Source organism: Meles meles, chromosome 4 (assembly GCF_922984935.1).
Source record: "Meles meles chromosome 4, mMelMel3.1 paternal haplotype, whole genome shotgun sequence".
NCBI lineage: Eukaryota > Metazoa > Chordata > Mammalia > Carnivora > Mustelidae > Meles > Meles meles.
The window spans coordinates 59,127,198-59,142,298 of NC_060069.1; the positions used below are offsets into that span (position 1 = coordinate 59,127,198).

The 15,101-nt window shown below is 40.7% G+C and overlaps 1 protein-coding gene across 7 annotated transcripts in view; it reads left to right on the forward strand.

Annotated features, from left to right (window-relative positions):
* Window positions 1-15,101, forward strand: part of PEX5L (peroxisomal biogenesis factor 5 like) — a 227,116-nt gene that overhangs the window by 162,754 nt on the left and 49,261 nt on the right. The window lies entirely within an intron of this gene.

Consider the following 15,101-nt stretch of genomic DNA (forward strand, 5'->3'; position numbering starts at 1 on the left):
GGACAGACCATTTGCTCTGCCTACTTCAGTTTCCTCATCTGTAAGATGAGGGGCTTGCATTTCTAATATACTAAAACCCTATGAGTTTATGGCTTCAAGTGAAATGAATAGGAAGTACAGAATTCTCAGCAGATCAGAAAATTATAAGCAAATTGGCTCATCTGCAAGCCTGGAACTGAGAAGCTTCCTTAGAGAATGAAGGAGGATGCTGCTGACCAGAAGGTAGGAACAGATGTGGAGAGAAAAGGCAAGGGGTAGAAGGGACTGTTTCACTAAGTTGATGGGAAATCAGACCTACAAAATTGCACATGTTTGTGGACTATTTACTTCCCAACATTATTCTTATCCAAGGGTATAATTTAATTCCCAGCAGAAGATAGGATGAAATGCCTCCAAATACACATACCCTTTGACCCGGCCACACCTTACAATTTATCCTAGAGAAATAACCAGGAAAGTTTACAATATTTTTTTAAATTGTGGAAATTTGGAAACAGCCCCAGTGTCCCATAATTGGGAATTAGCTAAATTATATCTCTCTAGGAAAATGCTGTGTAACCATTAAAAACTACATTATGGAAAAATATTTAAGATCAGGTAAAAATGTCTACTAATGATTGGAATAAGAATGTATTTACTGACAGTCTTACAATATGGTCCCAACTTTGCAAAATGATAATGGCATAGTACCTAACATGTTCGAAGTACATACGGTGTGCCAGTCAGGAGCATTATATGGATGATCTTATTTAATCCTCATAGTAGTCCTACAAAGAAGATAACATTACTATTCCCATTTTGCAGATGAGAAGACCAAGGCTTAAGGAGATTTCGGTTATGTGGCATTTTTTTTTTAAAGACTTTATTTAGTTATTTGACAGAGAGAGATCACAAGTCAGCAGAGAGGCAAGCAAAGAGGCAGGCAAGCAGTTTCCCTGCTGAGCAGAAAGCCTGATGCAGCGCTCAAGCCCAGGACCCTGGGATCATGACCTGAGCTGAAGGCAGAGCCTTGAACCCACTGAGCCACCCAGGCGCTCCATAGTTATGTGGCATTTTATAAGCAGTTAAGATTGATTGAAAAGTGAGTAGCACTCATTTAGCAAGTTTCGAAGCCATGATTGTCACCTGGACTCCAGAGCCCTTGTCACTGCCGTGTATAAGCATAAAGAAAATCTGTGCCCAAATGTTGACAGTAGTTTTATCAGGTGGCTGACTTTGGAGTGGTTTTATTTCTTCCACTAGCTTATCTGTATTTCCCAAATGTTCCATCAAAAACATGTGTTATGTTGGTAATCAAGGACAAAGTGGTAAGTTACAGACACTGTAGTGGGATATAAAATTCTTAAAAGAACTTGAAGTGCCTCATTCTTCATTTCAAAACAAGTAAAGGATGGTGCTGCAGATTGGCCTCATTAGAGACGGTTTTAAACACTAGTGAAACCCAGATGAAAATCATGCCTGGAGCATGGCAAGTTTTTCCAAAACCTCTCACTTATATTTTTCTATCATCTGATTCCAGTATTCCTTCTATCTAACATTTTATTCTATTTTTAAGTCCTTTTTTTGGTTTGGTTTGGTTTTGTGTTTTTTTGGTCATCCTCCTGCCTCTTGACCTGACACCTGCTCCTCTTTCCAGCTCCTTCTGCTCCTCAGTCACCTCATGAGCCCCAGGGGCACACTCTTGTCCTCTCACGGGACAATCTCCTTGCTCACTGTCCCTGCTCTGTCTTCTGCAGGGACATGCTTCCCCAGATCTTCATGTGGCAGGTTCCTTCTTGTCATCCAAATTTTAGCTCGAGGGCCACTGCTTTTGAAAAGCTGACCCTGACCACCCAGTTGCTCTTACAGCCCCTGGAGTTCCTTCATCCTTCTATTTATCACTGGGTCTTTTCTTGCTTGTTTTTGTCAGTGTGTTGTCTATGTTTTTACTTTAAAATGGAACCACCCTAAGAAAGGGGGGCTTGTCTCTTATGTACCCCGAATCTAGAACAATATCTGGTACCTGGTGAGGATTCAGTAAATATTTGCTGAATTAATGGATGGCTGGCTGATTATTAATCACCTAATGGGGGCAGCACTTCTTTTCATCTGTTGTTGCGTATAAAGTACCTTTTCACCTCCTAATATTATTTAGTATTTACATTTTCCACTTGATAGAACCAGTTCAGTCTGTGGCCTATGGATTTCTGCCAGGGGCTATGCGGAGATGTCCTCTGTGGTTGTCTTGGTCTCAGCGTCGGTCAGTGAGTCATATTTAGAACAATGCAGGTAGCACCCATCAATCCTTGCCACAGGGCATTAGTGCCCATGTTTTATATTTTACATGGCATGAACTAGTTTTTACATATGCTACATAATCCCTGACAATATACAGTTCTACTAAGGTTTGAGCCAAAATGCCTGAAAATGCAGTCTCTTCTACAAGAGAAAAGACATCTAATGCCACATGCACTTTTACTGCATAGCTTCCCTGAGCTGGGAACCAGTTTATGTGCAAAGGCTGACATTGCTTAGGCTCAAATGGAACTGTTAGATCTGGTGAGGCTTTGTCTCTACAGCTTACATTTTATTGAAAAATCACCAAAAATTCATCTCCACTCAAAGTATTGTCATTTTAGAACAAAGAACCAAATATTCCCATTCTAGGCTTTTTAAAAAGTCCCCTGAACAAGAAGGAAAGGAGCTTAGTCTGTGCTTCCTCTTGGATTTTCTTTCTAGCCAGCATCCTAAACACTCTGTCAGCTACAACAGGTCCCTAGGAAGGATGCACAAGGAGTCTCAGAAGTGAGAAGCAGAGAAGGAGCCCTGGGAGCTCAGTGAGACCAGCAGCTGCCTCCCAAGAATGGAGGTCCCTAGAGAGAACTGTGTTGCACTTGTGGAGGAGAGAGAAGGTCACGTGGGCAGTCCGTCCACCTGCAACCAGACACGAAAAATACATCCTTTACCACTGTTAACAAGGAAGGAAAGAGCCAGCGTCTGGTACTATTGTATTTAGCTAGTTAGTCTCTCTAGGTGCCTCGGCCTTCAAATTAACTGGATTTAGCAAGAAATTATCAGACATGCTTAAGCTCCTTCTATGGGTTGGGTGCTAGGAATAGAAAATGGAATAAGCCAGCCTCTGCCCTTAAAATCTAGAAGAATCACAGGTATTTGCACACAGCTCCGGAGATCAAGCAAGCAGAGCTTATCACGTGATAGAGCTCCTCTAGGTTTACACAGCCGTCTCTACAGGAAACGTTGACCTCTTCACAGGCAGGACCGTGCGGCGTCCTTCCTTGTGCTCTCAGCAGCTTTCAGAGTCTGGTGCAGAGCAAGACCCGATGAATATTTGCCAGATAAATAAAGGGACAAAGTAGGAATTGATTCCTCCAATGCCTCTATTCCACAAACATCTCTTCTTTAATGGGTGCTTGAAAAACATCGCAAACTTACTAATAGAAAGGAGATGAAATTGCGTCCCTGAAACCAAAGTCACGTTTTGCTTGGCTCCAATACTATTATAATGCTTGGGGTGTGCATTTTAATCAATGTTTTCACAGCTCTACTTATACCCTAAAGGAGGACTTCTTGTGAGCAAATTTTGAAAAAGAATAATGAAATATCTGAATGAAAAAAAGAAAAAAGAAAAAAAAAAGTATGTGAATGAGAAAAAATGAAGATGCATGGACAGAGGGAAATACAGTTGTCAGAAGCAAGAAAAAGAAGCAAAAAAAAAGGCAAGAAAAAGAAGTGCAATTTTAAATCCTTTTGGTTAACTGAGTCTATTAAATTCTAGTAAAACCTCTAAATTCTAGAGCTCTGATTTCTCCCCAGACCTTGATTCTCTTCCCATTGAGCCTCGCTTGTGATATCACTTGTGGTAGTTTAAAATGTCCACAAATTCCTTGACATACCCTTCAAAATATGGAGCTTAGTTCTCCTCTCCTTGAGTTTGGTCTGGGATTAGTGATTCACTTTGAATAAATAAAACAAAGTGAAGGCACCCGGGTGGATACAGTCAGTTGAGTGTCTTACTCTTGGTTTTGGCTCAGGTCATGATCTCAGAGTCATTAGATGGAGCCCCACTCTGGCTCTGCCCTCAGCACGGAGTCTGCTTGAGTTTCTCTTTCCCTCTCCCTCCGCACCTTTCCCCCTGTACACTCATGCACGCTCCATCTCTCTTCTTCTTTCTCTAATAAATAAATCTTTTAAAAAAATAAACAGAATAAGTGGAAGTCATCGTGGTAACTTTAAAGATTAGGTCATAAAAGATACTGTGGCCTCCTCCTTGTTCTCACTCTGGCCACACTTCTTCTTCTATGCTTCACCTTTTCCCTTCTTCTGGAGGAAATCCAGCTGCTGTGTCATGAGAACCCTTCACAGGTGAAGAACCACACATTCCACCAACAGCCAGTGAGGACCTGAGGCCTCCTGTCAACAGCCACGTGTGTGAGCCATCTTATAAGTGGATCCCTTGCAAACCCCATTAAGCCTTGAGATGACTGCGGTCCCACCCAGCAGCTTAATTCCACCGTAGGAGATACCCTAAGTAAAAATCACCCAGTTAAACTATTCCCAAATTACTGACCCTCAGAAACTATAAATGTTTGTTTTTTTTAAAGTTGCTATGTATTGGGGTAATTTGCTAAGAGGATAGATAATTATTGCATTGTTCTTCTCCTCCAAGCCCCATTCTATTCCATACTTTTTGCCTCAACATCTCCATCCCCAATGCATTGGGTTCTTCAAAAATGGAAGGATTACCCTTGTAGCATAGAAAGAAGGCATTCATTCATCCTAGAATGTAGTCTTTCAGAGTCTGGTGCAGACCAACCCCTCCCATTTATAGAGTCTTCCCACTTTTTACCAGTCCTCAACTTACCTTCTCCAATCACCAAAGGAGTATGAAGAAAGATCTTTTTGTGACAGTCCATGTTCCTTCGGGACATATTCATCCCTTCACCAAGGATCTGGTCAGGGTCTTGCCTTTTCTTCTTCACAGTGCCTAGACCACCCTTTATGACAAGCCACATTTTTCCATTTCTATGTCCTATCACAAGGGACACAGCCCTCAAGATAATTTCTCTTCAGGCTTTGGGCTAACTTTCTTCCAGCAGTGTTGAATGATAAATCATAGGCAAACTGGTAATTACTGTTTAAGAACATGAACAGTAAAAGAGTTTAATGCTGACTTGTATTCCTTGTTCTAGAAACGTGGGTGACCTTCTTTATCTCTCTGCTAAGTTTAACTAGGAGATGTCACATTCAGAACAACTCAACAGCTAAATTCAGTTCTGGTGATGTAAACTGAAAAGCTCTTTCCATATAGAAGTTTTGTCTTTACCTGAAGTGATTCTGTGCGTGTGTACCATAGATCTGCTAGGCACCTCAGAAATACGAAATGACTGAAGGACATTGGAGGCCATTCTTGAACGGATTTTATTAATAAAAGATTATGTCAAACACTGCTGACTTGGGTGCCCTCCCACCATGAAGATGACTTGCCTCTACCACCACCTCATGCTTCCTCTTGCTTTGTATGACGGTGTCACCTCCTTGAAGTCTGTAGAAGAGATTAATGGATCAACACTACTTGAATCATTCTGGCTTAGATTTGGTATCCAGAAAATAGAAAATCTTTTGAAAATGTCTGAAAGCATTGTTTGGGCAACATTGAAGGAATCTTGGGATTAACTGCCAGGATACAGATTTCCTAACTCTTATGATGTCATGTTAGCTGACAGGCTTCTCCTGTCAAATTGTAGATAGATTACATAGAGATTAGATGTATTCTGCAAACGTGCGATACTGTGCATTGGGAAAGTGACCAAAGTTCCTTTTCTTTCATACTGATTCAATTTCTTTCATTTTAAACAAACAGAAGTTGTTTCCAAAACAATATGAAGCATAGATAACAATTATTGCAGTGGCCTGTGATAAACCCTCATAGGTGATACTGATGAAACTATAAAGAGGTGTAAGATAGTCTCAAATAAATTTATGGATAAATGGTCTATTTAAAGGTTGAGGGTTATTTAGAGTCTGGCACTAATTTTTTAAAGTTAGTGCTATGGATAGTAACCATATTTTTTCACTTCTCCCTGATATCCACTGTGTAAATACTAAACAAATACAATCTCTGACTTGAAGCTTTCTAACAATGCGGGTACAGATTGGTTCAGTTACCCACAGACCGCTGTATTTATAGACAAGCTCCAGACAAAAAGTAGCTTGGATAAATTCCCCTAACTTCAAATCAGAGAAATATAGGATCTGCATTCTGGACATGATCTCATGAGCAAATTAGTGCTAAAGAATGTGAACATGAAAAGATAGAAACTCCATCTGAGCCAGCCGTGAGCCGTTACTGACTGCTCTATGCTGTGTGCATTGACTAGACCTGGACAATAATTTTATCCTTTCCTCTTCAAAGGGATTCTCTAAAGATCTGTGAGACTATAGTTAAAAGTAATTTAAACAGTTTGTTGGAAGGCTCTCTACTCAGGAATCACATGTTAAACTTACGTGAAAAAGGCAAGGAAGTATAATAATGTATGTGGGAAAAGTCTCAGATTAGACGTGGGTCCTGGTTCTAATTATGCCAATATGTTACCATTTGCGCATCAGCTTTCTTATCAGTACAATGAGAGTTTGGGATTATACTGAGGTTTCATGTACTTGGTGTATAAGACCAGGTGGGGAATGGGTAAGCATTTTAATAATTGTGCATTTATTTTAATATATATTAGAAAAGTATGACTAGAACTTCAAGGTGATGATTTCATGGACATAATTTAGGCAAGGCTCGAGTAGACTTCACCTATTTAAGTAAAAGAACTGTATCAATTACAAGATATATTAAGTAAGTTATGATACAATACAGAAATGACAGATTGTAGTTGCAATCAAATGACTCAAGTTTAAGAAATACTGGGACTGATGATTGTGAGGTCCAGTATTAGTTAGGGTAATACCAACAGCTGTAAAATACTCCCCAAAATGCAGCTGTACAAACCAAATAGTTTATTTCTTCTGTTAAAAATGAAAGTACCAGACTAGCAGGCAGCTCTGCTCCACGCGGTCATTCAGAGACTCAGGTTCCTTGCAGCTTGTTTCTCCTTAGTTCCTGAGGGTGTTATCTTCACCCACATGGTCAAAGCCAAGTTGCAAATGTCATCTTCCTCCACCCTACACCAGGGGAAAGAGCCTTTGGAGGAGGCAGGCCCACCTTCCTAAAAGTTCCAGCCCAGATCTTATCTGCTCACATTCCATTAGCTGAAGCTGAGTCAGACACATTACATCACCACCACCTCCCATTCCTCAAACTGCAAGAGAGACTAGGAAATGGCCACAGTTCTAGCACCACAGAAAAGAGAGTATGTTTTGACTGACAGCTAGCAGTCTCTGCCACAGGTACCTTCCAGTTCTGATATTTGCAGGAAAATTAGAACACCTTTTCCTCTTCTCTCTCGGTCTCTCTGCCTTTGTCTCTCCGTCCATTTCTCTCCCTTTCTTCCTCCCTCCTTTCTCCCTCTCTTCTGGATTTCTTTTACTTTTGGAGCAGTCATTAAATAACTTTCTAAGAACTTTATTTCTATAAGAAGAATTATGTAATACTATTTCTCTGGAATATTCAAAACCCCATCTCTTGAATAACAGTGTTGCCCCATATAAACCAATAAACAGTGCTGCCCCATATTAACAACAACATCCTGTAATGTTGAATATTACATTCCCAGTTGACTGAAAAGGAGTAAAAATAAGATCTGAAGGTTAAATTTTATTTCTGTCAAATAATGGAAGTCGGGGATTAAAATAGGTCTGTCCTTAGTTCTATATTTAAGTCAGGAGAGCTATCTGCCCATTTTGGTTTTGACTTTTTATAAAATAAAATCTAAGGCCTGAATGATGAGAGACATCTCTTTTCTGATGACACTTAAACAGTGCCTTGGTTTAATAAGTTGAACATCAAACACACAATCATACAGAGTTCAGGGGAGAATCAGTAAACTCTCTGTGGGCAAAGTAACAACTTGGTTCAGTTGGTTATGCATCTCCCTTTGGCTCAGGTCATGATCCCAGGGTCCTGGGATCAAGCCCCACTTCAGGGTCTCTGCTCAGTGGAGAGCCTGTTTCTTCCTTTTCCTCTGACCTTCCCCCAGCCCCACTCGTTCTCTCTCTCTCACTCTATCAGAAATAAATAAAATCTTTGTAAATACATACATACATACATACCTCCTACTGATTAAGAAAGCAGTCCTTTTCCATGAAGGTAGCTAGTTCTCATCTCTTCTATCCAAATGACCAATCTTCAGTCTCTTAGATCTTGCATTAGTCATGATTCTCCAAAGAAACAGAATCAGTAGGATATATAAAGACAAAGGAAGAGAGAGAATGAATTGTTATAAGGAATTGGCTCACATGCTTATGGAGGCTACAAGTCCCCAGTGTGGCGCTGCAAGCTGGAGACCCAGGAACTCTGGTGGTGAAGTTCCAGTCCAAATCCAAAGACCTAGGGACCAGAAGAGCTGATGGTGTAATTCCTGTCTGAGGACAGGAGAAGACCAATGTCCCAGCTCAATCAGACAAGCAGAGGGAAGAATTCTCCCTTCTTTGGCCTTTTTGTTCTCTTCAGACCCTTAGCAGATTAAATGATGCTCACCCACATAAAAGACAGGTGTCTGACTTAGTCTTCCAATTCAAATGTTAATCTCATCTAGAAACACTCTCGCAGACATACCCAGAAATAATGTTTAACCAAGTATTTGGCACCTCATGACCAAGTCAAGTTGACACATCAAATTAGGCATCACAGATCCTAATGACGGTCCCAAAGTTCTCCAGTCTTCTCTGGAACCTCCGTTACTGTCCTGTGAGAGATGACACAGGCTGTGTTAGAGTTTGTACCTGTACCAGGTACTCATAGGGCCCACCCCATCGCTATAGAGGAGTTGAAATTCAGGCACACTAAAGAATTTGCCCAAGCACGCACAGCTGATGACTGTCAGGAAGAACGAGAACCCACATTTACACATTCCCTTGGAGCTATTTTTCCCCCCACCCTTGGAGCTATTGATAGAAGGAGGGAATTCTTTTTTGTTTATTTTATTTGTTTATTTTTATTTTATTGTTTATTTGTTTGTTTTTAATTTAATTTTATTTTTTCAGTGTTCCAAGATTCATTGTTTATGCACCACACCCAGTGCTCCATGCAGAAGGAGGAAATTCTTAATTCAGATAGTAAACAATATTAAAAATTAATTGAACTTGAAATTTGGTTTGGAGATGTATTTTTTTCCTTACATCAGATTTCTTTTATTGATGTGTTGCTTTTAATTTATATTAAAACTACTTGTTATTCTTTGAGATACACACCAGCCCCTGACAAAGGCAGTCACCTTTAATAGACCAAGAGGGCTGGAGGCCTGGACAGAGAGTAAGTAAAAGGCAGAGAGGTGTTAAACTATAGCTCAAGTTGAAGATGTTAGTTAACACATACATGAACCACATTCAAATAATTGGAGATGAATTTGATTTCCTGTGAAATGCTGAATAGCATGATGAAATATGAGAATAAGTGGATAAATAAATAACCTTAAGTTAAGCCCCCAAATCAAAATTTTATGGCTCTTAACATTAGTTGCTTCCTACATCAAAAAGCTTGGATAGTCACAGAAAAGGGATGAGTGGTCAAATATTCTGCTCCTGTGTCCTCCACCGTTCTAGAGAGCAAATGCTAACATATACAATATAGACTGACTACCAGAGCCGATGGCAGAAGGGAAATAGATAGGGCATTTGATCCTTAAATCTAAATGTGAAAAAAGATTTCATTTTCACCGAGTAAGTGAAACCAATCCGAATGTGTTTCCCCCAGCTAAACCCAGGTGTGCTTCTGTGATAGAAATGGGTTGTTTATTGAAGCCATTTATGCAGCCCCCAAAGTAAAGAACACTCTTGAGAAAACTACATTTGAAGTTAACCGCTTCCTTTTCTAAATCATTTCCTAAGACTCATTTGGTCTTCAGAGGATAGTCTTTCATCATTCTTTTTTTTTTTTTTAATATTAAAGCATTTAGTTTCTACTTATAGTAGACATTGGATTGTGAACATCAGATTTAAAATTCACCTCATACATTCGGTTTTATCTTTAACTGGCCAGGTGGCAATAATACAGTATGGTCTTCAAAACTGGAATTACATTTTTTATTGGAGAAGTTTGATTTTATGGATCCACCAAATCACAGTGATTATTTTGATCAATAATAAGAATTATACTCCATTCAATCTAAGGTTTTCGCATCCTTCAGGCTGCCTGGGATGGTTGAGAACACACACACACATTTATTTACATATACAGACACAAACACATATACGAAAATGCACACAAATATACACACACCACTATTAATGTAGGTAGAGGTTCTGCCTTCTTCAGGCAAGGACCCCCAAGCATAATGGAACTGAAGTGGCCACATAAGCAGAAACAGATGCAGCTTCTCAGTCTGGCTTCCTCTGACCCTAGAGCCCCTAACATGGGTGTGCCCCTATTGGTGACACTAACTCCACAAGGCAGTCTTCTTATACTTGGGCTTTGCATCATTATTCAAGAAGAGCTTACTTACATGGTCTATCCTGATCCCATTTGGTTCTCAGGTTGGATGCCAATGTCAGGAAAAATGGGGCCTCATGCTGTGTGTCCACTGAGGAAGGGGAAGAAAAGATATCTGCTCAATATCCCCAAACACAATCTGTACCTCTAGCTCTGGGCTTTCCAGAAAGCCTACTTTATTCTCATAAACATAATCCTAACTTTTACCAAAAATCAAATGGACTTTGAGAAAATAGCAGAAGGAAAGGCAAAGGTATCGACAAAGATTAATAATGTATCTCTAGATGGTGAGACTGAGAGATTATTAATTTTCATTGGCAATTTCAACATTTTTTCAAGTTATCTATAATGAAAATGTATTGATTTCATAAACATAAAATAAGGTTGCTTGGTTTTGTATCAGGTAATAGTCAAGAAATTTGGGTTGTAATTCTCTTCTGCCATGGCTGCCCTGGCAGGCTTGGAAAAGTTCCTTTCCCTCTCTGGGTCTCAAATCCTACTTTTGTAACATGGGGCCATTCATTACATTAGACCCATGGTACCCTAATCCGGCTGCCCCTTGGAACTACCTGGAAGTTTCCAGAAAAGCCTGATGCCTGTGTCCCACCCCCAAAGACTGTGATTTCCTTGGCCTTGGCTGTGACCTTGGTCTTTTTGAAAGGCTCCACAAGTGACTGTGCAGAAAAGTTTGGGAGTCTCTGGATTCCAAGATTTCTGAGGCTTTCCCCAGCAGAGATGGTCTTCGAGTCTCTGATTCTTTGCCTTTGCCAAGAGCTGCCTATCCCTGAATATCGGTTTCATTTTTAGCAATTGATAAGAAAGAATATTCTAAAACTTCCCTAAGCGACCCATTTTGATTCCTTGCAATAGTGTTAATCAGAATATATTTTCTTTGTACCTAAATTCCTGCTGCGGTAGTTTAAACCAAGATGGGAAAAGAGAACATCTAGTTATGACTGGATTTGTTGTTGAATTCCTCGCATGAGCTTACATCACTAGCTTTGGTGACTTCCAGCATATAACTAAATTCTCTCATTACCAAATCTTTATCTAACAAGCTCCTTGTCAAGGTTCTAATAGTGAGAGGGAAAAGCAAGTTTACTTACTGCTATTATTCCCAGACTATATTTTCCAGTTTCTGCCAAAATCATTTCTAGGTCCACTTTGCCGTAAATCTCTTAGGGGTAGTATATTTTCAATCTTTTAATGTTTTTTTTAACCTGGGAATAATGATTTCAAAGAGAATATTACTAGGATTAAAGTGCTTTTTTAAAAGATGGGCAATCAGGGGCACCTGGGTGGCTCAGTGGGTTAAAGCCTCTGCCTTCGGCTCAGGTCATGGTCTCGGCGTCATGGGATCGAGCCCCGCGTCGGGCTCTCTGCTCAAGCGGGGAGTCTGCTTCCTCCTCTCTCTCTGCCTGCCTCTCTGCTTACCTCTCTGCCTACTTGTGATCTCTGTCTGTCAAATAAATGGATAAAATCTTAAAAAAAAAAAAAAGATGGGCAATCATCTTCCTCCTTACCTACTATATATCTGTCTTTTCGGGTTTTTTTCTCATCTCTATCTGTCCTTTATCATCTTAGCTGGCCACTGGATTATATATTTTACTATATTCTTCCATTTGCTTTAATATATTTTATTATTGGTTGAATATTCCTGTAATATTCTTTTTTGCTTTCCTAATCCTTCTTCCCAGATTTTCTCTATCACTCTTCAGTGTTTTTCTCCCCCTTATTCGTATACTTATTGAAGTTAACACATTTCAACAAAACAAATTACAAGGGATGCATCACAAGACACATTCTGGGCAGACGCTCAAGGTTCAACGCAAATGGCTAAAAATACTGTACCATCGACAAAATAATTCTACCCCACACAGAAAAAAATATGGCTGGACACTCTTTACAGCCGTAACCAGAATTCAAGAGGGATAAATGACATGAGCAATAGCCCTCTTTTTGAATTTTTAAAAAATAGTTTCCAGCTTTAGCTCTTCCCACTAGCTCCAAAGTCAACTTTGTTCTTTATATATTTATGACCATTCAAATGTGAAAGTTTCTTGCGTCTTGCTCTGCCCATTCATTTGCAAATGAAATGAGAAATAGTCCGCTGCCCTGGTTCCAGAACTCTGGTTCCAGCATCCTGATGAAGTCGGAGCTGCACGGAAGGGCCTGGTTGCGCATCACAGCTGTGGCACGTCAGTCTTTGCAGCAGGCCAGATGCCGCAGCTCCGCAACGTTGACAGTGCGTGTGTAGTATGGCCTCATAGTTAAATATGAGACTGAGCAGCCGTGCCATCCAGTCGAAATTTTCCAACCCGTTGGACTTGATGATTTTTACAGGATCTTTGAAATATCTTCCAAAGAACAGGAGCATTTTACATAAGTCCACTTAACGATGCTGACTGCTAAGGAACCGTTGTGATAGGACTTTAACCACGCTCTATGCCTTTTATCTCCTCTACATCAGTGATATCTAAATTGTTTCTGTGGTGAAATGGTGATGTTTCTAAAGCTTTGTCAAAGGAGGTTTCTCTTGTAGAAAATATGGATGTGAAATATGCAGAACAGAAAGCATCTTCTGCTTCGGGAGCTTAAGCACAGGGAGAGCGCTCTGGGCACAGGGCCTACTTGCTCTGTGGGTTTGATGAGCTAACCATAAACCTGCCCGTGGAGTCTGAGGGGAATACATAAACGAGGGAGAACCACTTAAAGTCATCCAGGAAGTTGAAGTGATCCTCACAAATTGAATCATTCAATTATTTGTTTAAAAAGCATGACTTTATTTGTTTGTTTAAAAAAATGACTCATTGTCAGACCGTATGTGAGGCATAGAGATAACAAAATGGGAGATGCTACCCCACTACCCCTGCCCTCAACTTGCTCAAATATCTGGGGTAATAGAAAAATAACTAACAATCTTGGGGCACCTGGGTGTCTCAGTTGGCTGGGCATCTGCCTTCGGCTCAGGTCATGATCCCAGGGGTCTGGGATTGAGCCTCACCTTGGGCTCCCTGCTCAACTGGGAGCCTGCTTCTCTCTCTCTGCCCCTTGCTCTGCTCGTGCTCCCTTTTTTTCTCTCTCTCTCTCTTCAAATCAATAAATGAAATATTAAAAATAATGAATAAAATAGTAAGAATCCTAACTGGCATATTAAGTCCTAGAATACAAGTAAGCCCCTGGTCCCCTGAGGGCATATGGAAGGAACACTACCTTGCACGGCAGGGACAGAAGAGGTTTCCCAAGAGCAGGCATACCACTCACAGAAGAGGGAGTGGGAGCAGAAGGAAGAGGCATTAAAAGCAGAGGGAAGAAAACATGTAAATGCACAGGCATGGGTAAGCATCTGGCATACTGAAGTCCTGCAGGTGTCACCAGGTTTGCTAAGAATGTAGACTGAGATGGAGGAGTGATGGGAGATGAGCTGAAGAGGCAGGCGGAGAAGACAGAAACCAGATAGATCACTCATGCTTTTCTTCCGCAAATTTGTATGGAATGTGTATTGTGCTCCAAGTGATGGATTATACTAGCTAGATCCTGGTTTTCGCCTGCCGCCCAGGCCCTACCTTCCCAGTCTTCTTTGCTGGCTTATCCATTTGTATCTTTCTTCTGAGTAGTACAGAGCCCCAGGACACAGCCCTTGATCCTTCTCTCTTCTCCATCTACATTTTCTCCTTTATCATCTCTTTCAGTCCATGGATTTAAATATCACCTATAACCTGATGGCTCCCATCTGATTTTTCAGCCTTGACCTCTCCCCAGAGACTCAAACCAGTTGTCCCTATCCCATGGCAGTAATAGCACCACAATCTGTTCAGACAGAAATCCTGGAAAACGCTCTTCCTTTCCCTATCACCCCACAGTCAATTCAGCAGCAGGTCCTATTGAAGCAACCTCCAGACTAAAAAAATCCTGTCTATTATCTCTCCTTCTCAAACCTGCCTTCACACCAACAGCATCCATGGCCCAAACCACAGCCACCGCCTCCATCCTTGTCTCCCAGCTTCCAAGCTTGCTCTCCTAGAGAACTCCATATTTCTTCTCAAGGGGTACATCCACTCCTATTACTTCCTACCAATATTGGCAGTTAAAATCTGCCAAAAATAAAATGAGATGCAAAGGCCCAGGGACGTGATTGGCTCCTGCTATCATTCCCTCTCCTCCCTCCTCCCCACACCATGGTCATTCTTGCCACACTGACTTCTCTGTCCCTTATCTTCCCAAACTCCTTTCCATGTCCATATTCTCTGCCCAGAATGCTCTTATCCCGACTGTCTAGGTCTCAGCTCATATGTCACTCCCTTTGAGAGGTCTGCCTTCATCACAGTTTCTAAGAGAAGTCTTCCACAATTGTCCTGGGTAAGCATTTCTCTACGTGCTAATAACTATTCGAAATTATATTATTCATTTATTTATTTATGTTTTTTTCTGTTATTATATCCCTCCACCAGACAGGAAACTGCATGAGACTAAAGACTTTGTCTTGTTTACTGTTGTATCTCCACTCCTA